Genomic DNA, 21,323 nt, shown 5'->3' on the forward strand with positions numbered 1-21,323 from the left:
CCATTGCAGCCTGTGTGTCATTTTGCAGCCAGCCTGTGCAGGGAAGAGAGCCGCCTCCGCCGCCTGTTTGATCACAGCGCCGGGAACATCACAGGTTTCATTTCAATAGCTGTGTGTTCACGGCCGCGCGTCGTCACACGCAGCCCCTCCCCCTTGTCCGGGCACTTAGATAGACAGTTCATCCGCAGGATTGGACGGATGATCTGTCTATCAAAGTGCCCGGACAAGGGGGAGGGGCTGCGTGTGACGGCGCGCGGCCGGGAACACACAGCTATTGAAATGAAAGCTATGATGTTCCCGGGGCTGTGATCAAACAGGCAGCTCTCCTGCGCTATACACCCCCCATGATGGGCATCACCAGGGGCGGGGGGCGGAGCCCCACCCAGACCACGCCCCCTTTTTGGCTCCATTATCGGCCGTTTTTCTCTTTCGGCAAATTGCCGAAAAGGGCATTTTCGGCTGCTATGTTTCGGCGGCCGAAATTTCGGTGCATCACCAGATTGTACCTCATACTCCTCATGCTTCTCAACCAGAATAGGGTGAGGACGTAGCACAGAGGTGGTAAAATCGGTTACAGACCAACAGTTTCAATAAGGAGACATGAAACACATTAGAGATGTGCATACTAGGCGGAAGGTCCAACGCGTAAGCTACAGGGTAAATCCTGCGAAGAATATGGAACGGCCCAATAAACCGAGGTGCAAACTTCAGTGAGGGAACACGAAGCCGGAGGTTGTGAGATGACATCCAGACCCTGTCCCCAACCTGGTTGGATGGCGCAAGCAGGCGTCTGCGGTCAGCATGGAGTCTGTACCTATCATTAGCATGACGCAAAGCCTCCTGGACTCGTACCCAAGTGGAACGAAGACCACGGAGATGCTCCTCTAAGGCAGGAATACTCTGCGGAACAAACGAGTCAGGCAACATGGAAGGTTGGAAACCATAATTCGCCAAAAATGGAGACAATCGGGAGGCAGAATACAAGACACTGTTGTGAGCAAACTCTGCCCAAGGTAATAGATCAGACCAGTTGTTACGATTGTCAGAAATATAGCAAAGTAGGAATTGCTCCAAGGACTGTTTGGCTCGTTCTGCGGCCCCATTAGACTGCGGGTGATACACAGAAGAGAACGCAAGCTGGATTCCCAACTGTGCACAAAAGGCTCGCCAGAACCGGGAGACAAACTGATTGCCCCTATCCGAGACAATCACCTTGGGTAGCCCATGTAAGCAAAAGATCTCCCGAGCAAAAATGGAAGCCAGTTCCTTAGAGGTGGGCAACTTCTTAAGTGGAATACAATGACACATCTTTGAGAACCGGTCAACCACCATAAGGATAACAGTGTTGCCTTGGGATTTGGGCAATTCCACAATGAAATCCATAGACAGGTGAGTCCAGGGCCTCTATCCATTGGGTATGGGTTGTAGGAGGCCCACTGGAAGGTGTCGTGGAGTCTTACTCTGAGCACACACGGGACAGGCAGCTACGAAGGCAGTAACATCAGCCCGTAGATTGGCCACCAGAATTGTTGGGAGATGGCCCAAATGAGTTGATTCTTCCCAGGATTGCCAGCTGCCCTGGGAGAATGGTAAGTCTGGAGCACTGCAGTACGGAGACTCTCTGGGACAAAGCAGCGGTCACAAGGTTTATCAGGAGGAGCATGGACCTGAGCAGCAAGAATTTTGTCACCCAAAGGAGAAGACTGGTGCGAACCGTAGCCAAGATACGATCAGGAGGAATCATAGGAACCGGAACCGACTCCGACTTGGAAGGAGGAAAATTGTCATGACAAGGCATCAGCCCTTACATTTTTAGTACCGGGTAAGAATGAGACAATGTAATTAAAGCTCGACAAGAAAAGAGCCCATCACGCCCTTCTGGGAGAGAGTCGCTTAGCCTCAGACAAGAATATAAGATTCTTATGGTCAGTAAGAATAAGAACGGGCACAGTGGTACCTTTAAGGAGAGGCCTCCATTCTTTCAGGGCTAAAATTATCGCCAACAGCTCTCTGTCACCAATTTCTTGGAAAAGTAGCCACAGTGATGCATAGCGCTCTCAGAGTTAGGACGTTGAAACAGAAGGGCGTCAACTCCAGTCTCAGAAGCATCAACTTCTATGATAAAAGGCAACGTAGGATCAGGATGTGCCAACACAGGAGCAGAAACAAAGGCAGACTTGAGAGTCTCAAAGGCCTTAATGGACTCCGGAGACAAACTCTGTGGGTTACCGTCCTTTCTGGTGATATCAGTCAGAGGCTTGACCAGAGACGAGAAGCTACGAATAAACCTCCGATAGTAGTTGGCAAAGCCCAGGAAACGCTGCAGAGGACGTAAACCCACAGGTCGAGGCCACTGTAGGACTGCCGACAGTTTCTCTAGGTCCATCAAAAAACCAGCAGTGGAAATGACATAGCCCAGGAATGTAACCTGTTCACAATGGAACTCGCACTTCTCCAGTTTACAATAGATTGTTCTCTCTTAGTTTCTGAAGTACACGACAGACATCTGTGTGGTGGCTCTCCAGGGACTTGGAAAATATGAGGATATCATCGAGATAAACCACCACATACTCAATTGCAACAAATCTCGGAGGACATCGTTAATAAATTCTTGGAAAACTGCCGGGGCGTTACAATGGCCAAAAGGCATTACCGGGTATTCATAATGGCCTGTTCTGGTATTAAACGCAGTTTTCCACTCGTCACCCTCCTTAATGCGCACGAGATTGTATGCCCCTCTCAGGTTAAGCTTTGTGAAAACCGTTGCTCCCTCGAGGTGGTCAAATAGCTCCGTAATCAATGGAATCGGGTAGGCATTCTTAATTGTGACACGATTGAGACCCCTATAATCTATACAAGGTCTCAGTTCACTGGTCTTTTTCACAAAGAAGAAACCAGCAGGAGACAAGGACTTGCGGATGAAACCTCGAGAAAGTGTGTCAGCAACTCCATGGCCTTATCCTCCTAGACTGACAAAGGGTAAACCCAGCCACAAAGAGGTATGGCACCAGGTTGAAGGTCAATTGCACAATCATAAGGCCGGTGTGGAGGCAAACTACCAGCCTGACCTTTATCAAAGACATCGCCAAACTCACGGTACTCCTCCGGCAAGGAGGGGAGTGAAGCGGTGCACAGGACCTTGGATACCTTCAGGAAGCATGTCTCACTGCATTGTGGTGACCAGGAGAGAACCTCAGCACGGAGCCAATCAAAAGAGGGGTTGTGCCTCTGTAACCAAGGATAACAAATAACCAGCGGAAATCTGGGTGAGGAAATAACTTGGAATTGGATTATCTCATGGTGAAGAGCCTCTACAGCCATGGACAACGGAACCGTCTCATGAGTAACATGGGCAGGCTGTAAAGGTCTCCCGTCAAAGAGTAGTCGAGCATAGCCAGAGTCCAGTAGCCAGATCGGGTAGTCAGCCAGTCCAAAGTTCATCAACCAGATCGGGTAATCAGCCAGGCCAGAAGTCAGGGATCCAAGGAGAGCAACCGCAAGCAGGACAAGAAGTCAGGAGGGATGTCAGCAAGCCAGTCTTGAAACAAACAGCAGGAGATGGTTCCTTGCGATGTGACCAACGCAAAGGTAAATGAAAAAGTGAGCAGGAAGGCTTTAAATAGGCAGGTCAGACGAGCATCAATCGGGAACAGCTGGTAACTGTGGAAAGAGAAGAGAGCTGGCAATTAGCCGATAGCCGAGTGGCCAGCCCAGAGGAGGAAGGGCTAAGCCAGCCCTGACAATATAAAAGCAAAGCAGAAGGCCTTCAAAAAATAAAAGGTTGAGGGATCATCATCAGCATTCATTCTTTATAGAACATGAAAGACAGAAGAAGAGAGCAAAAAAAAATAAAAAATCCCAAGAAATTCTTTAAGTATGTAAACTGTAAAAAAGGGAGGACGGACCATATTGGCCCCATAATGAGAATGAGGAAGGACATCTGCTTACAAAGAATGGGGAGATGGCAAAGGTAATGAAATTATTATTATTCTCCTCAATCTTCACAAGGGAATTGGGGGGGGGGGGAGGCTTCAGTAACCAAAACTGCAGTGTTTATCCTCATGACATATCACAGGAAGCACTACCATGGTTATCAAAGGACAGAATTAAAACTAGACCTGGGAAACTTAACATAATAAATCACCGGGGCCAGATGGCTTGCACCCGAGGGTCAAGTAATTGCCAGACAATTGTTTCTAATTTTTATTGGAGGGGATGATAAGGGACTAAATACAAGATTTTAGTAATCAGAACAGTATCATTAGCAGTAATCAGCATGGATTCATGAAGAATCGTTCTTGCCAAACCAATCTATTAACCTTCTATAAGGAGGTGAGTTGCCATCTAGATATAGGAAGGCCCTTATCTGAATTTTGCAAAAGCATTTGGCACAGTTCCCCATAAACGTTTACTGTACAAAATAAGGTCCGTTGTCATGGACCATAGGGCGAATACATAGATTGAAAACTGGCTACAAGGGCGAGTGCAGAGGGTGGTGATAAATGGGGAGTACTCGGAATGATCAGGAGTGGGTAGTGGGGGGGGGTCGCCCAGGGTTCTGTCCTGGGACCAATCCTATTTAATTTGGTCATAAACGACCTGGAGGATAGGGTAAACAGTTCAATATCTGTATTTGTGGATGATACTAAGCCAAGTGGGGCAATAACTTCTCCGCAGGATGTGGAAACCTTGCAAAAAAAGACCCAAACAATTTAATGGGGTGGTCAACTACATGGCAGATGAGGTTCAATGTAGAAAAATGTAAAATAATGCATTTGGGTGGCAAAAATATGAACGCAATCTATACACTGGGGGAGAACCCCCAGTGTATATTAGATGACAGGCTCAGCAATGGCATGCAATGCTAAGCTGCTGCTAACAAAGCAAACAGAATATTGGCATGCACTAGAAAAGGGGATTAATTCCAGAGATAAAATGATAATTCTCCCGCTCTATGAAACTCTGGTCTGGCCGCACCTAGAGTATGCTGTCCAGTTCTGGGCACCAGTCCTCAGGAAGGAAGTACTGGAAATGGAGCGAATACAAAGAAGGGCAACAAAGCTAATAAAGGGTCTGGATGATATTAGTTATGAGGAAAGGTTGTGAGAACTGAACTTATTCTATCTGGAGAAGAGATGCTTGAGAGGAGGATATGATTTCAATATACAAATACCATACTGGTAACCCCACAATAGGGATAAAACTTTTTCGCAGAAAGGAGTTTAACAAGACTCGTGGCCATTTATTAAAATTAGAAGAAAAAAGAGGTTTAACCTTAAACTACATAAAGGGTTCTTTACTGTAAGAGCAGCAAGGATGTGGAATTCCCTTCCAGAGGCGGTGGTCTCAGCGGGGGCACTGATAGTTTAAAAAAACTAGTAGATAAGCACCTGAACGACCGCAACATACAGGGATATACAATGTAATACTGACATATAATCACACACATAGGTTGAACTTGATGGACTTGTGTCTTTTTTCAACCTCACCTATTATGCAATTGTACGATGGAACGTACAAATGGTCGCATTTTCTCCCAACAGCCTGTCATCACCCAATTCCCATCGGAAAATCCGATCGTGTGTATGAGGCTTTAGAGTCCATATAATTGTGAATGTGGTAGTCCCATACAACTTATATAGTGTGCGTCCGGAAAGCATTCACATCACTTCACTTTTTCCACATTTTATGTTAGGTTACAGCCTTATTCCAAAATGTATTAAATTCATTATTTTCCTCAAAAAGCGACAAAAAATACCCCATAATGACAATGTGAAAGAAGTTTGTTTGAAATCTTTGCAAAATTATAAAAAAAAAATCCCATGTACATAAGTATTTACAGTCTTTGCTCAAAACTTTGTCGACACACCTTTGCACTAATTACAGCCTCAAGTCTTTGAGTATGATGCTACAAGCTTGGCACACTTATTTTTGGGCAGTTTCTCCCATTCTTTGCAGGACCTCTCAAGTTCCATCAGGTTGGAAGAGCGTCGCTGCACAGCCATTTTTAGGTCTCTCCAGAGATCAACTGGGTTTAAGTTTGGGCTCTGACTGGGCCACTTAAGAACATTCACAAAGTTGTACCGTAGCCACTCCTTTGTTATCTTGGCTGTGTGCTTAGGGTCGTTGTCCTGTTGGAAGATGAACCTTCAGCCCAGTCTGAGGTCCAGAGCGCTCTGGAGCAGGTTTTCATCAAGGATGTCTCTGTACATTGCTGCATTCATCCTTCCCTCAATCCTGACTAGTCTCACAGTTCCTGCCACTGAAACACATTCCCACAGCATACTGTCACCACCATGCTTCACTGTAATATGGTATTGGGCAGGTAATGAGCGGTGTCTGGTTTCCTCTAGACCTGACGCTTGCCACGAGTTCAACCTGTGTTTCATCAGACCAGAGAATTTTGTTTCACATGGTCTGAGAGCCCTTCAGTTGCCTTTTGGCAAACTCCAGACAGGCTGTCATGTGCCTTTTACTGATAAATGAGTTCCATCTGGCCACTGTACCATACAGGCCTGATTGGTGGAGTGCTGCAGAGATGGTTGTTCTTCTGGAAGGTTCTCCTCTGGAGCTCTGTCAGAGTGACCATCTGGTTCTTGGTCACCTCCCCGATTAAGGCCTTCTCTCCTGATCGCTCAGTTTGGCCAGGCAGCCCGCTCTAGGAACAGTCCTGTTGGTTCCAGACTTCTTTCATTTACAGATGATGGAGGCCACTGTGCTGATTGGGACCTTCAATGCTGCAGAAATTTGTCCGTACTCTTCCCCAGATATGTGCCTCGATACAATCCTGTTTCAGAGGTCTATAGACAATTACTTGGACTTCATCGTTTGGTTTGTGCTCTGACTTGCACTGCTAACTGTGGGACCTTATATAGAGAGGAGGTGTGTGCCTTTCCAAATCATATCAAATCAATTGAATTTATCACAGGTGGACTCCAATCAAGTTGTAGAAATATCTCAAGGATGATCAATGGAAACAGGATGCACCTGAGCTCAATTTTGAATGTCAGGACAAAGGCTGTGAATACGTATGCATATGTGATTTTTTTATTTTTATTTTTTTATTTTAAATAAATTTGCAAAGATTTCAAACTTCTTTCACATTGTCATTATGGGGTATTATTTGTAGACTTGTAAGTAAAATAACGAATTTAATCCATTTTGGAAAAAGGCTGTAACATAACAAAATGTGGAAAAAGCGAAACACTGCGAATACTTTCCAGATGCACTGTTGGAAGGCAACATGGTTTAATATCATATTTCTTGAGTTTTACTGCCTGGTTGATACAGTCCTTTGGCCTATGTTGGAAAATGTCCTCTTGGAAGACAACTACAGAAAGTTTAGCCAGCAAGGGTGGCCGTGACAAGGAGTCAAAAATGGGAATTCATATCTCAACAGGATGTTCTCACCCAGGACTCCTGATGTTATGTACGGGGGTAGAGCAGGGGGGAGCAGGGTGGATTTTCTTTGTAAACTTTGTGCTTTTGAGTTTACATACCCAGGAAGAATGATTTCTTTGCCATTTTTTAGAGACTATGAATAACACAAAAACTTTCCTTACACTCATGGTTAGTGTTTGGCTGAAGCCATTTATTTTCAATCAACTGTGTTTACTCTTTTTAAATCATAATCACAACAGAAACTACCCAAATGACCCTGATCAAAAGTTTACACATCCCAGTTCTTAATATTGTGTATTGCCCCCTTTAACATCAATAACAGGTTGAAGTCTTTTGTGGTATTTGTGGATGAGGCTCTTTATCTCTTGCCAAAATCCTCCATTTGGGTAGTTTCTGTTGTGATTATGATTTAAAAAAAAAAGAAAAAACAGTTGATTGATATTAAATGGCTTCAGCCAAACACTAACAATGCGTGAAAGAAAAGTTTTTGTGTTATTCACATTCTCTGAAAAATGGCCAAGAAATCATAAATTCTGCCAGGGTATGTAAACTTATGAGAACAACTGTAAATCATGTTGATTTAAATCACTAGTAAAAAAGCTTGATTTAAATCATAATTTTTAAAGAGCAACTGTCATCGCTGTCCCACAGCGGCTTCTCTTCTGACCCCCTGTTGACTCACTGACAGTCCCATTCACTTTAATAGGGCGGATGGCGATGGGGCAGTGACACAACAAGGTGAGGGACATGGTGGCAGCAGGTGAGTGGATGCCCGCTAACCACCGCTGCCATGAAATGACAGTTGCTCTTTAACCACTTAAGCCCCGGACTATTTGGCTGGCCAAAGACCAGAGCGTTTTTTTTTAAATTCTGCACTGCGTCGCTTTAACTGACAATTGCACGGTCGTGCGACATGGCTCCCAAACAAAATGTATGTAATTTTTTTCCCACAAATAGAGCTCTCTTGGTAGTATTTGATCACCTTTGTGGTTTTTATTTTTTGCCCTATAAACAAAAAAAAGTGAATTTTTTTTTTTAAAGCGCAGTATTTTTTACTTTTTGCTACAATATATAAAAACTTTTTTTTCCCTCAGTTTAGGCCAATATGTATTCTTCTACATATTTTTGGTAAAAATCGCAATAAGCATTTATTGATTGGTTTGCACAAAAGTTATAGCGTCTACAAAATAAGGGATCATTTTATGGCATTTTTTGGTGTGATTTTGGGACCAGTCACATTTATACCGCGATCAGTGCAGTTAAAAATGCATTGATTACTGTGTAAATGTGACTGGCAGTGAAGGGGTTAACCACTAGGTGGCGCTGTAGGGCTTAAGTGTGTCCTAGGGAGTGATTCTAACTGTGGGGGGGGGGCAGTTCGTGACACTACCCTGATCACTGTTGCCAATTACAGGGAGCTGTGATCAGTAACAAATCTCAGGCAGATAGGGAGATGTTTACCTCATCATCTCCCTGTTCTTCCTCACCGTGAGACGATCACGAGTATTCCCGTGGACAGAGTCCGCGGGAAACGCGATCACGGTGATGGAGCTCCCCGCGCGCCCACAAGCCGCCTCTTAAAGGGCAACATACAGGTATGTTAATCTGCCTGTAAGTTGCCCTTCTGCCGCAGTATATCTGCATGAGGTGGTCGGGAAGCGGTGAAATAAGGAATTATTCTTACTGGTAGTTATAATCTTTAATATTTGCAAACAAAATGAAGAAGGTTTCCTGTTTAGAACAATAAGCTTTCAGGTTGGTAAAACTGATTCACTACAGTTTGTGGTGTACATAGATTTGCAAAACAATGGGATAAAGGATTACTCCTGAAATTTGTTTTATCTCATCATTACTGTGAAATTGTGTGAATGTATCAATGCAGTACGTTTTATCTCAGCTTGCAGAGTTTGGATTCACTGAATCAGTTTACCAAAAAATAGGATTTTTAAAACAGCTTACCTGTAAAAATCCTTTTTTTTAATGTACATCAAGGGACACAGAGTCATAGTAATAACTACTTGGGTTATATCGATGTATCAGGTGCTGGACACTGACACGCCCCTTAAGGCGTGAACTTCCCCCATATAACCCCTCCCATTACTGGGAGTCCTCAGTTTTGTAGCCAAGCAATCAAAGTGTATAAGAAGAAGGGAGGGACCTCTGTTTCCCCTGATGTACATCAAAGAAAAGGATTTTACAGGTAAGCGGTTTTAAAAATCCTATTTTACTTTCTTACATCAGGGGGCACATAGCCATAGTAATAACTATGTGGGATGTCCCATAGCAATGGCAACTGAGGGGGTACAAAATCAAGGAAACTGGAGGTCAGAGGACTCGTCCTGCAGCCTGCAGTGTATGCTGTGCCCAAAAGCAATATCATCATGATCTTTAATATTGATTTGATAAAATCTGATAAACGCCTGCACCGAAGACCAAGTTGCGGTCCCACAGACCGTAGAGGCCCAATGATGCACCACCTAAGAGGCACCAATCGCCCTGGATGAGTGTGCTCTTAATATGAGAAGGAAGAATTTTCTCCTTTAAGCTGAAGCTTGATCAATCACTTGACAAACCCATTTGGAAAATAGTGGATCTAGACGCTGCCTGGCCATATCTTGGACCCTCTGGCAGTACAAACAAAACCTGTGTTTTGAGAACCTGAGCGGTTGCCTTTAATTAGATTCTGATCGCTCTTACTACATCAAGAGACTGTAGTGCTTTCTCTTCCCCAGATTAAGGCTTCTGGGGAGAAAGAAGGAAGAATAATATCTTTGTTTAAATGAAAACCTGTTCCCACTTTTGGTAAGAAATCTGGATGAAATATGGCTCTTACAAGACAGAGCCGTTAGTTCCAATACTCTTCTAGCAGAAGAAATGGCAAGCAAAAAAGATTCTCTTTCTTGTCAAAGAACCAAGAGAATTTCTCGTAAGGTTCAAACGGCTGATTCAGCAAAGAGAAAAAGACCTATTTTAAATCCTATGGATTTAAAAGGTGCCTTGATAGGGGGATAAACCATGTTACCCCCTGAATAAGTTACGCACCAAGAGTGGGAAGCAAGAGGCCATAGGAAAAGACATCGACACGGCCTGGATCTGGCTCTTGATAAAAGTCAAGGCCAGCTTCATTTCAGATCCCATATGCAGGAATCCTGCCTATTGACATACTTCCTGGGGTGCCAACCCCTGAATCCATACCAAGAAACCTATGCCTTCCAGATTCTATAGTAAGTGATTCTGGAAGCCGGCTTCCTGGCATTAGTAAAAGTAGACACTACTGAAGGAGATCACCCACAAATCTGTTAAACTCCTTGTCCGTAAAGTAGGATGAAATACCGGACCTTTGCAAGAAGGTCTGGCTATAATGGCAGAGTCCAAAGGACTTCTCTACTGCCCTCTTTATGATCTCGATAAATTAAGATCTTCTGTAACCCGGCTGGGGCCACCAGAATCACCTCCTTCTGTTCCTGATTAATCCTGCAGAGAAGGCGCGGAAGTAGCAGAGCTGGAGGAAATGCATAGATCAGTGAAAACTGTTCCCTTGGGAAGACTGTGTCTGTTCCGCCTGCTAGCGGACCCCTTGTTTGACATAAAGTTGTCGACCTTATTAATGAATCTGGACGCAAACAAGTCCATGTCCGGAGTACCCCATCTGACATATTGCTAGGAAGATGTTGGGGTGAAGAGATCATTCTCCTGGAAATAGTTGTTGACGTCTCAAGTAGTACGTCTGAAATATTAAAATTACCGATAGGCAAGGAGCGTTGTGTTCTGCCAAAGCTAGAACATAATTTACCTCTTTTTTTATTTTATTTTGGGCTGCACGACTTCTCGTGCCTCCCCTGGTGATCGATGTAAACCACCGCCGTGGCTCTGTCAGACTGAAACCTGTCAGGACAGTCCGGTAATCTGACCGCCAAGATTCTATGGCCAGATGTACTGCCTGAAACTTCCAACAAAGTTGATAGGCAAGGTCCTCTAACCCGAACCATCTCCCCTGGACAGAATCTTCTTCCAGGGCTGCTCGCCAGCCTGGAAGGCTGGCATCTGTTGTCAATACCTTGCGGGATAAAGATTTTCCCTTCTGCTGGATAACCACCAATTTAGGCTCTGACCTATGTTGGGAGTCAAGCGTATTGGAAAAAAACAAGGCCTGAATCCTCTTTATTCCAGACCGACAGGATGGTGTCTTGAAGCAGTCTTTGAATAAAACTGCACGCAAGGGACGGCCCTGAAGGAGGCCAACATTTCCCCTAAAAATCTCCTGCAGCCGAATGAAGGAATTTTCCTATATCCTGATAAGTTGAATTAGTCCTACAATGGAACTGATTCATGTCTAGGGTAAGAATACCTTCTTCTGTATGGTATCTATAACCAGCCCCCAAGTAACCTCCTCGATGGGGGGGGGGGGGGGGAGCATGGTTTCTGCTGGATGTACTCTTTTGAGCGTGCCCCAAGCATGGAGGCTGATCATGTATTCACTGAAGCCTCCTCTGTATATTTTCATCCACAAGGAGTAGGGCCTCATTTACACTTATGTTATCTACTGAAGAGCAATCCACATTGGCATTGTTTAGGATACATATCTCCTCTTCACTGCCCGTTTTAATACTTGAAACCCCACATCAGCGCAATGTACACAGTTGTGGGGCGCCTTGTTTATATTTGCCAAATGCGACAGATGGGATAATTTTTGCAACATCAAAATGCAAAGCTTCATGAGTGTGGCATATGCACCCCCCACGCTGCTGCCTTTGCAGTTTTAACATGCAACTAAAGTACCAAAGTCTTATAAGAAAAAACTGCTAGCAGGCAAGCTTTCCACCCACCACACCAGAAAATTCCTCATCTATGTGCCTGTCAGTATGATATGAGCAGTGGCCAGGGTGAGAGGTAGTGTGCACTGTGGAAGGAGTGACCAGCATGGACTCTCTGGTCTCACTGCCCAGCACTGACAGATACATCAGATGCAGTCACTGACAATTTTGTTTTGCCACTCAACTTAAAGCGGGATTCCACCCTAAAGTGGAACCTCCGCTGATCGGATCCCTCCCCCCCTCCGGTGTCACAATTGACACCTTTCAGGGTTCGCTTCACTTCCCGATTCCCTCACCTAGAATGGTGGCGGCAGCAGCCGAGGGCCGAGCGATCGATCGGCATCGCTGGACCCCGGGACAGGTGAGTGTCCATTTATTAAAAGTCAGCAGCTGTAGTATTTATAGCTGCTGGCTTTTAATATTTTTTTTTTGGTAGAATCCCTCTTTAATTCTAAAGGGTGTTAGAAAATCTTTATGTATCCTCCTCCCTGTGAGTTCTGTGTGCAATGTTTATGAGAAGGAGATGGACAGTGTTTGATAGGAAATTTTCTTGGTGGGAGCCATGTCTGAGGAGGCTTTTAAGGCTAGGTACACTTGTAAAGCTTTTTTCCCGTCGGACCTGCAAGCCCCCTCCACAGGCGCGCGACAGCGCCGGAGGCCCCCCTCCATAGGCGCGCGACAGCCCCCCTCCATAGGTGCGCAACAGCGTGAATTGAGACCATAACACACAATACAGAGCAGTGTGAAAGGAGTGCATACACTGCACATTGTACTCCCATAGACAAGACACAGTACAGTCCTATACAGCAGGGGTAGGCAATCTGGGGTCCTCCAGCTGTTGCAGAACTACAAGTCCCATCATGCCTCTGGGAGTAATCGTAACTATTAGCCTTGCAATACCTCATGGGAAATGTAGTTCCACAACAGCTGGAGGGCCCCAGGTTACCTACCTCTGTTATACAGCATAGAGAACAGGGACACTCACAGTCCTCTCCATCCACAACACAGAGACAGCAGAGTGCTGTGCATGATGGGACATGGAGTTCCAGAGTTTCCAGTGAGCCAATGAGTTCTTGATACCTAGTGCTGAGCCTACAGCCACTTACCTGCCTCACCGTCTATCACACGAGGGCACAAGCTCCTCACCTTCCAATCTCCATACTGCAGCGCCACCCCCCACAACCTCAGAGAATGGGGTAGCCCGTACTGGCGCGGGAACCTTCAGTCAGCCTCTCGTGTGTCAGCCCAGTCTCGGGTCTTACCAACTTACACGGGGGGGGGGGCGGTGTACACTTTATTATGGAGTACTTTTTTCTACTCTTAAGCCAGCTTCATTAAATGATCGTTCATATCTTTATTCTATATCGCGTCCGAGCTCATAGTGTCCATAAACTAAATCATCAGTGTGTGTGTGTATAGACCCAGGATTTTTCGCCCCCCACCGCAACTGGATTTATGAGCCAGTCCGCTCTGAGATGTCCGGCGGTTGTTGGCGGGTAATTTGTAGTCTGACAGTCTGATTGAGCTGAGGAAAGTCATCTCATAACTTCCCGGAGACGGGGCTGACATGGCCTACTCCCGCTCCCTTTAGATGGAGGGGGAAGGCAAGGTGTGTGTAAGGGTGTACTGGCAAGGTACTACAATTTTCAGCTTTTAACCATTTTAGGTCTTAAACTCACATGTGTGAGTCTGACTGGAGCTGTCACCTGCTCTTGTAGTCCATTGATTACTTCCTGCAGCCCTAAAAAGAAGGCTTGTATCTTATCTCTGTAGAGACCGGGGGCTTCAGGAATAGTCTGCAGCTGCCTGTGAAATGTACCAACTAGGGTTTTCCAGATGCCACTTTTTTAAGACTGAGTACAAGTACCGATGCGCTTTTTTAAATAATTTTTTATGTGACAGCTATATACATGTAGCACTAACCCCCGAAGGAGCTGCTGGTTTGATTTGGGCTTACCGTTACCTCACCTGCTTGCTTCTCGGTCTTGGGGATCCCGTGGTAAATGGCCCAAAGAATGTTGAAACAGACACCGAATCCTCTTTTTGGGTTATTTAGGAAAAAAGTCTCTTAATGGAGGATAGAGGGTTAGGGGTGAGTTCAGGCACTTAAATTGCCGGGTGAAATTATTAAGAGAATCCAGAGGATAAAACTGTTTCAGAACTGGATTCAACAACCCCCGGATAGATCTCTCTCACTAGGCCTAGCAGCCGGTGGGGTGCTCGGTAAAGTCTCTGCCACAGACTTGTGAGATACACTTGAGCGTTACTGAGGGATGTGGATAAATTTAAAGAACTGACATACGGTACCAGTTTCTCTCAGCTGATCCGGCGATACTGTATGAATGTTGATCCAGGTTGCGTCCTTCGACTAAGTCTCCAGGCTCCTTCAGAGAAACCAGCCTTGAGCACGGTCTTCTGAAAGAGTCCTCCCCTGGGGTTCTTCAGTTGCTGGGCCTCTCCCTTCTGATGAGACCGTACCGGCCATCCTTGGATCAGTATGCCCCCAAATTTGCTCGGGCCTATCCCTTCATTTGCTTTGCCTCGGGCCAGCCAGCCCTGAGACGCAGGATGCATAGTCCCACACCCCAGGCCAGGAGGGCCATGGGGCTGGGTCAGGAGTACCACCAGAACCAAACGGACAGAAAGTAATCCCCTGCCAACATGGCGTCGATACCTTAAATACCACCCCCCAGAATGCACAGCAAGAAAACTCTCCCACTGGGCTGGTTTCGAGAGATAAGTGGCATTCAATGCATCCAGCTAAACTGCGTTTCTACTCTTGCCGGCGGTGACAGCGACACCTGTGGTCAAGGAGAACCCAGTGCAACCCAGCTGGACTGGTACTGAAACCAAATAAATACCCTTAAATTAAAGCTGAAAGTCTGCAGTTAAAGCACCTCTTGTTCGTTTCATTTCAAATCCTTTGTGGTGGTGTATAAAGCCAAAAAGATTGGAATTGTCGATGTCCCAATATTTATGGACCTGACTGTATAAGGACTCCTCCTATAACACAGGTGGACACTAATAAGCGGTAATGAAGGGGGCTCTGGTGGCAGGTCAGCCACTGACTCTTGCTGCTTGGTTGACCTGCCACCCTTTACAGCGCCACAATCAGCTAAGTTACCCCAACCTGCTGACCAGACATGCATCCCTCCACCTAATGATCAGACTCCTGTCGCCTCTACCTTGTGGCTGACCTGCCCCTATCCACAGCTAGATGGACATCTCCCAGTGAAGACCCTGTCAAGCGCTGGAGATTTTCCATTAGGATACATGTTTGTAACACTTCACGTAGATGTGCAATCTTTTTCTATATCCTGGTTTTTACATAGTTTTGGATCAACTGCACTTAGATGGGGGTGCTTCCCAAACCTCCTTGTGTACGCAGTAGCTTGGTGGACCTGTGTTCTTGGGTGCAGAGATCTTGCTTCTGGAAATTTTTCAGCTCATTTACCAGAATGGTAAAATGGAATGTTTGATAGATCGATTATTTACAGGGGGACTCCAATTTTTCTTTCTCAGCTTGTCTTCCAGGACAGCTCCATGCGACATGGAGCTCCTCCCACTATTTAAAAGGCGGTCCTCAAGGCATCCTCTTCAGTATTGGTGTTTCCTTTTGGAAAGGGGGAGGGGGGGTAACATATTTCCTGGAACCGGTTGTGTACCCTGGAGACGGGGAGTGCTTGGAGCAGTAACTTCTTTTGTTGTGGGGGACGCCACAGTGAGCATGATAGAACCTCCTGCAGTGCAATTTAGACAGTGGAATCAGGCTGTAACACCAGCTTCTCACAGATAAGCTTGAGTATGCTTCCTTCTTGCAAATCTTGTGGAGTCTCTCCTCTCTGCAGGGACTGAGTAGTCTCAGGTGAGAGGGCACCTTTCCTTCTCTCAGGCACTTGTTTTAGGAGAATTGGCAGCCTAGATCTTATCCAGCTGGTATTGTGTTTTCTGGTTTCGGGCCAAAGCACAGGACAAGGTCCAGACCGAGGCTCCCAAGAGGAAGTGTGCGTGCGGCAAAACCCCCATTAGACTTACTGGTAACGGTATTTCCATGAATTTTCCATGACGGCTACTTGAGAGATGATTAGCTCCACCTTCTACAGGAAACGCAAACCAGACACAATTTAAAAGGTCCCTCCCTCTCATCTGACCCTCAGTTGTTGAATATCAAGTAAACCTCCGCCAAAAGTGTACTCGGCAGAGGAATAACAGAATCTCACTAAAACCTCATCACCAGGATAAATAAGGAGACCAGTGAATAAAGAATAGGGTGAGAATATAGATACTGTCCTGGAAGATTCATGGAACTATAGCTACCGGTAAGTCTAATGGGGGTTTTTCCCCCTTGATCTTTCAGAACAGCTACTTGAGAGGATAAGCAAGATTCTATACCTTTAGGGAGGGAAAACAGACTGAAGCACTTTCCTTCCAAAGCAGAGGTCCTGGCTGGAGAGCCTCTGGACTCTAAGTGTTCATGCACACGGACGTTTTAAAAAACTGGCTGCAAAGCTAGCTCCGACGCCTGGAAAAATCGTCCTTAAAAACGTGATTTTTACCGCGTTTTGCATTGGCGTTTTTGCGCGTTTTTTAGCGTTAAGTAGCTTTTTTTTAAGAAACACATCTCTTGGCTATAGGACTCAGAAAACAAAGAAAATGTTGCGCGTTTTTGCGCGATTCGCGTTTTTACAGCTCTAGCTCCACGCCACGGAACGCACTGGTCCTGGGTTTTTTTTTACAGCTTAAAAACGCCTATGCCATTTGCAGCTCAAAAACGCCTAGGTGGGCATGAAGCCATAGACTAACATGGACAGCCGTTTTTAAGCTGCAAAAAAAGCTCAAAAAAGCGGCTGTAAAAACGTCCGTGTGCATGAGGCCTAATGCTTAACAAATGCATGAGGAGGAGGACCAGACAGCAGCTTTGGATATATCTTCCCATGATGTTCCCGGCCAGAGGCCAGAGATCAAACTCTGGTAGGACGGATTTGACCTGACAGCCTATACGCTTCACAAATAGCTTCTCTAATCCATCTGGCAATGGAACCCCTGGATGCTTTGGTCTCCTTTTTAGGGCTACTAAACTCACTAGACACTTCTAAATGTAGAAGACCTCTTTTCACATCCAAAAAATGAAATCTTTCTTCCTCTGAATTTCTGGGGGGAGGAACAGAAACTAGGAAGTGCTACTTCCCGGGATCTGTGAAAATTGGACGAGACTGGGTAAGTACAAAGGATCAGGACTAATCACTACCCTGTTGTCTAAAATTTTCAAAGGGTCTTTACAAGAGAGGGGCTCCAAACCAGAAATTGTTCTCCCCAAAGTTATGGCCAAAAGAGAGACAACCTTTTAAAGTAATCCATTTTAAAGAGGCTTCATGTAATGGTTCAAAGGGAGCTCTGGTAAAAGCATTCAATACTAATGTCAGATCCCGAGGGAGGGGGGGTTGGGGGAGCTGTCTAATAACCTTGGGCGTACGTCTAGTTCTTGCTGAGAGGAACCTTGACAAATTTGCTTGGAATCTAGGAGCCAGCTAAAAAAGTTAGAAGCCAGGTCCGTGACGGCGATCTGGACCTGTCCCTGGCCTGACATGGAGACGAGTGAGGAGAAGATAACCCCCAGCCCCCCACCTGTCTCCAAGTCATTGCCCATAGCTCTTAGAGGGACTTTTTATTTTTTTATTTTTTTCAAATGACAATTTTTTTTTTTTAAATTGCATTTTAGTGTAAATATGAGATGTGAGGTCTCTCTGACCCCAGATCTCATATACAAGAGGACCTGTCATGCTTTTTTCTATTACAAGGGATTTTTACATTCCTTGTAATAGGAATAAAAGTGACACACTTTTTTTTTTTTTTTTAAAAGAACATTGAAAAAAATAAAAATAAAAGTTAAAATAAGAAAAAAATAAATTATTTTAAACGCGCCCTGTCCCGCCAAGCTTGCGTGCAGAAGCGAACGCATATATAAAAGCGGTGTTCAAACCACACATGTGAGGTATCGCTGCGATCGGTAGAGCGAGAGCAATAATTCTAGCCCCAGACCTCCTCTAACTTAAAACGTGCAACCTGTAGAATTTTTAAGGAGATTTTTAAGGGTAAAAGTTTGTCGCCATTCCATGAGCGGGCGCAATTTTGAAGTATGTCATGTTGGGTATCGATTTACTCGACGTAACATTATCTTTCACAATATAAAAAAAAATTGGGCTAACTTTACTGTTTTCTTATTTTTTTTGTTATTAAATACATTTTCCCCAAAAAAGTGCGCTTGTAAGTCCGCTGTGCAAATACAGTGTGACAGACAGTATTGCAACGACCACCATTTTATTCTCTAGGGTGTTAGAATAAAATGTATATATAATGTTTAGGGGGTTCTGAGTAAAGGGAAGGAGATGAATGCTAATAGGCCTGCCAGCCTATTAGCATTGCTGGTTGTAATTCCAACGGCCACCACAAGAGGGTGCCAGATTCCAGAAGGAACCATAGGATCGTAGAAGGCCTCAAAGCCGGGGCTCAATTACCGGCCGCCGGCGGCGCGGCCCGACGCGATCACGCCGGGGGGGTCCGCGGTGACAGGATACCCCCAGCTGTGATGCCCCAGGCGCGAGGCCGCCATTTCTAGTCGCAAATGCGACCTGGCGCCCGGGTTTTGTCGAGCCCTGCCTTATAATCAAAGGATCCTCAGCAAATCTTTCCATGAACAGAGACAGGGCAGCAACCTGAACCCTAAAGGTACTGGCAGCCCCTTTTCCACCCCTTCTGTAAAAAATCCAGTATACAGGGGATAGAAAATAAATCCACTCCTGCATTCTTTTGCCAGAAAACAAGTCTTCCAAACTTTAATATCTTTCTTGTGACTAACTTACAACTGTCTCAACTCTAATTAAACATCCTTCTAGTTGTAGGATGTGCCACTCAGCCTCCAGGCTGTCAAACGGTAAGTCTGAGGTTTTCGATGCAGTACTGGCCCTTGACAGAGAAGGTACCTTTGCTCTGGCAGGGGCCAGGAGGGGATCTATCGACAGTGCAGAAAACCAACTCCTGGGCCACCAAGGGGCAATCGGGATTACCTCTGCCTGTTCTTGAACAATCTTCCGGACTACCAGAGGCAACAGTGGAAATGGCTGGAAGGCATTTGCTAGAGTGAAATTCCATGGGAAAGAGCGCATCTGTCCCTAAAAGACTCCGTCCCTCTCTCCAGGGATAAAAAAAAAAAAAGCTGGAAGCTTCCTGTTGAGACTGGATACAAAAAGATCCACTTGGAAAGTCTCTTGGTTCAGTTCCCAGTTACTGCAGCTGATACTTACTCTGCTCAGATAATCTGCCAGGACATCTGCAGTCCCATTGATGTGAACCGTCCTAATCGCAGAAACATTGTTCTCCGCCCAGGTTAGTATTTGCTGGCTTAATAGTAGAAGACTGTTATTTTCTGAGGGAGTGCCCCCCTGCTTGTTGAAGTATACCAACGTTGTGGCATTGTCTGAAAAAATCAACAGGTCCTTTGGATAGACCCTCGGTTCCAGAGCTACTAAAGCCTTCACCACCACTAAAAGTTCTCTGAAGTTTGACTGGACTGCCTCCTCTAGCAGCCAGGCTCCTTGGGCCTGCCAGTCCTCTGAAGTGAGCTCCCCAACCTCACAGGCTGGCATCTGTGGTCCTTTTTATTGGGGAATGCTGTGCCCAGACCTTCCCTCCCTGCAGATGTTCCGGTTGCTCCCACCAAGACAGATTGAGAGAATCATCTCCTGGAAGCTGTATAAGCTGATTCGAGGAGCCTTTTCATGCGCCCTTTGGGCTCCTTCTAATCTAAAGTTAGTGGAAGTTTGAGTGTGGATCCGCGTTTTTTCAGACTTGTGCTTGGCAGGCGTGCAAGAGGCTATATTTTTTGGGCCCCAAACTCAACCGATACCAATACTCTATCTGCTGGCTGGTTTCTTTGTATGGATTCTGGTCTCCTTCCATATTTCCGTGTCGTGATATGGGGGTGTCCGATACCCTTCAAGGGACAGGGAAGAAGGGGTTGATTAACAATTCCAAGGAAAGGAGGTGGGGCTGAGCTGCTGGCAGGGAATGTGGGATTTTTTTTTTAAGGCTTTCAGATAGTCCCTGGGTTTCTCCCCTAACGAAGGCGGCAATGGCAGCATATGTCCATGTATTGGTCCAGTCTCATTTATGTTTCACTTACGTGCCATAATTGCTCTCTGGGTTTCACTTTTCTGGGTCCTGCACCCGTGTCAGCATCTGGTCTCCTCTCCCAGGTCTGACGGAGCGGCGGGGTGGACCCGGCCTGGGCACCCGAGGCAGATAACCATTATCCCTGTATGGTAGAGGGCTCAGCCAGTCAGGAAGATGTGTGGACTCCATGTCCAGAAAGGCAAATGGGTCAGAGAGATCCGAGTGGCGCCTTAAAGTGAAGGATGCATTACTCCTGCGGGGACCGTTGGATGCAGCGGGAAGCCCCAGCTGTATGGTATTGCTGCTCGGCGCAGCAGTTTCAGCATGGCCCGTCTTTGCAGGGTGACTCTAGAGACATCCGGGAAGATGGAAATTTGAGCGCCATCAAATTCTATCTGGCCCTTTGCCCATGCAGCACGGATGATCTTCTCTTTTCTGGGTGTACCTGTGTAGGCCGCAGATTACATCCCTAGGTCGGTCTTGGTCAGTTGTCTTAGGACCCAGTGCTCTGTGCACCTGGCGAATTCCAGGCTGGCGGGGGAGTAGGTGTCCAATATTCTAAGCAGGATCGCCTAGATGGTGACTTGGAGATTATCAGGGCCCGTTGCCTCGGGCAACCATCGGATACGTAAATTATTGCGTCAGATCCTGTTTTCCAAATCTTCTGCATGGAGCTGAACACCTGCCAGATGATCTTGAACCGCTGTATGTTCTCTCTCTCCAGATGCATGACATGAAGCTCCAGGGCACTCGTCTCAGATTCTTCTTTGCTTAGTCTGCCTTCAAGTATAGTAACCCACAGAGAGGAGTTCCTGGAAGTCGCGCCAATGCTGTTCCTCCACCCGCATGACCAGGGCCTCTGTCTGCTTTTGTGGGTAGTGCACGGAGCAGGGCTCTGATAGCCACGTCTATTTGAGAAGGCTGTGTGGGGGACCCAGA

General features: G+C 45.9%; 1 protein-coding gene across 4 annotated transcripts in view; it reads right to left on the reverse strand.

The window, feature by feature from the left end:
- The window catches only part of TIMELESS (timeless circadian regulator), a 166,659-nt gene extending 153,189 nt beyond the window's left edge, over positions 1-13,470 (reverse strand). For 2 of the 4 annotated variants that reach the window (XM_077483459.1, XM_077483455.1), the window contains exon 1: positions 13,322-13,463. The gene's annotated coding sequence lies outside the window, so the exon portion shown is untranslated. Of the gene's footprint in view, positions 1-13,321 lie in introns of all 4 variants that reach the window. The other 2 variants (XM_077483456.1, XM_077483457.1) reach the window with 2 other exon arrangements.
- Positions 13,471-21,323: the final 7,853 nt, after the last annotated feature.

The sequence above is a fragment of the Lithobates pipiens genome, unplaced genomic scaffold (genome assembly GCF_037356315.1).
Source record: "Lithobates pipiens isolate NorthernLeopardFrog02 unplaced genomic scaffold, aLitPip1_a1.2 Scaffold_16, whole genome shotgun sequence".
Classification (NCBI taxonomy): Eukaryota; Metazoa; Chordata; class Amphibia; order Anura; family Ranidae; genus Lithobates; species Lithobates pipiens.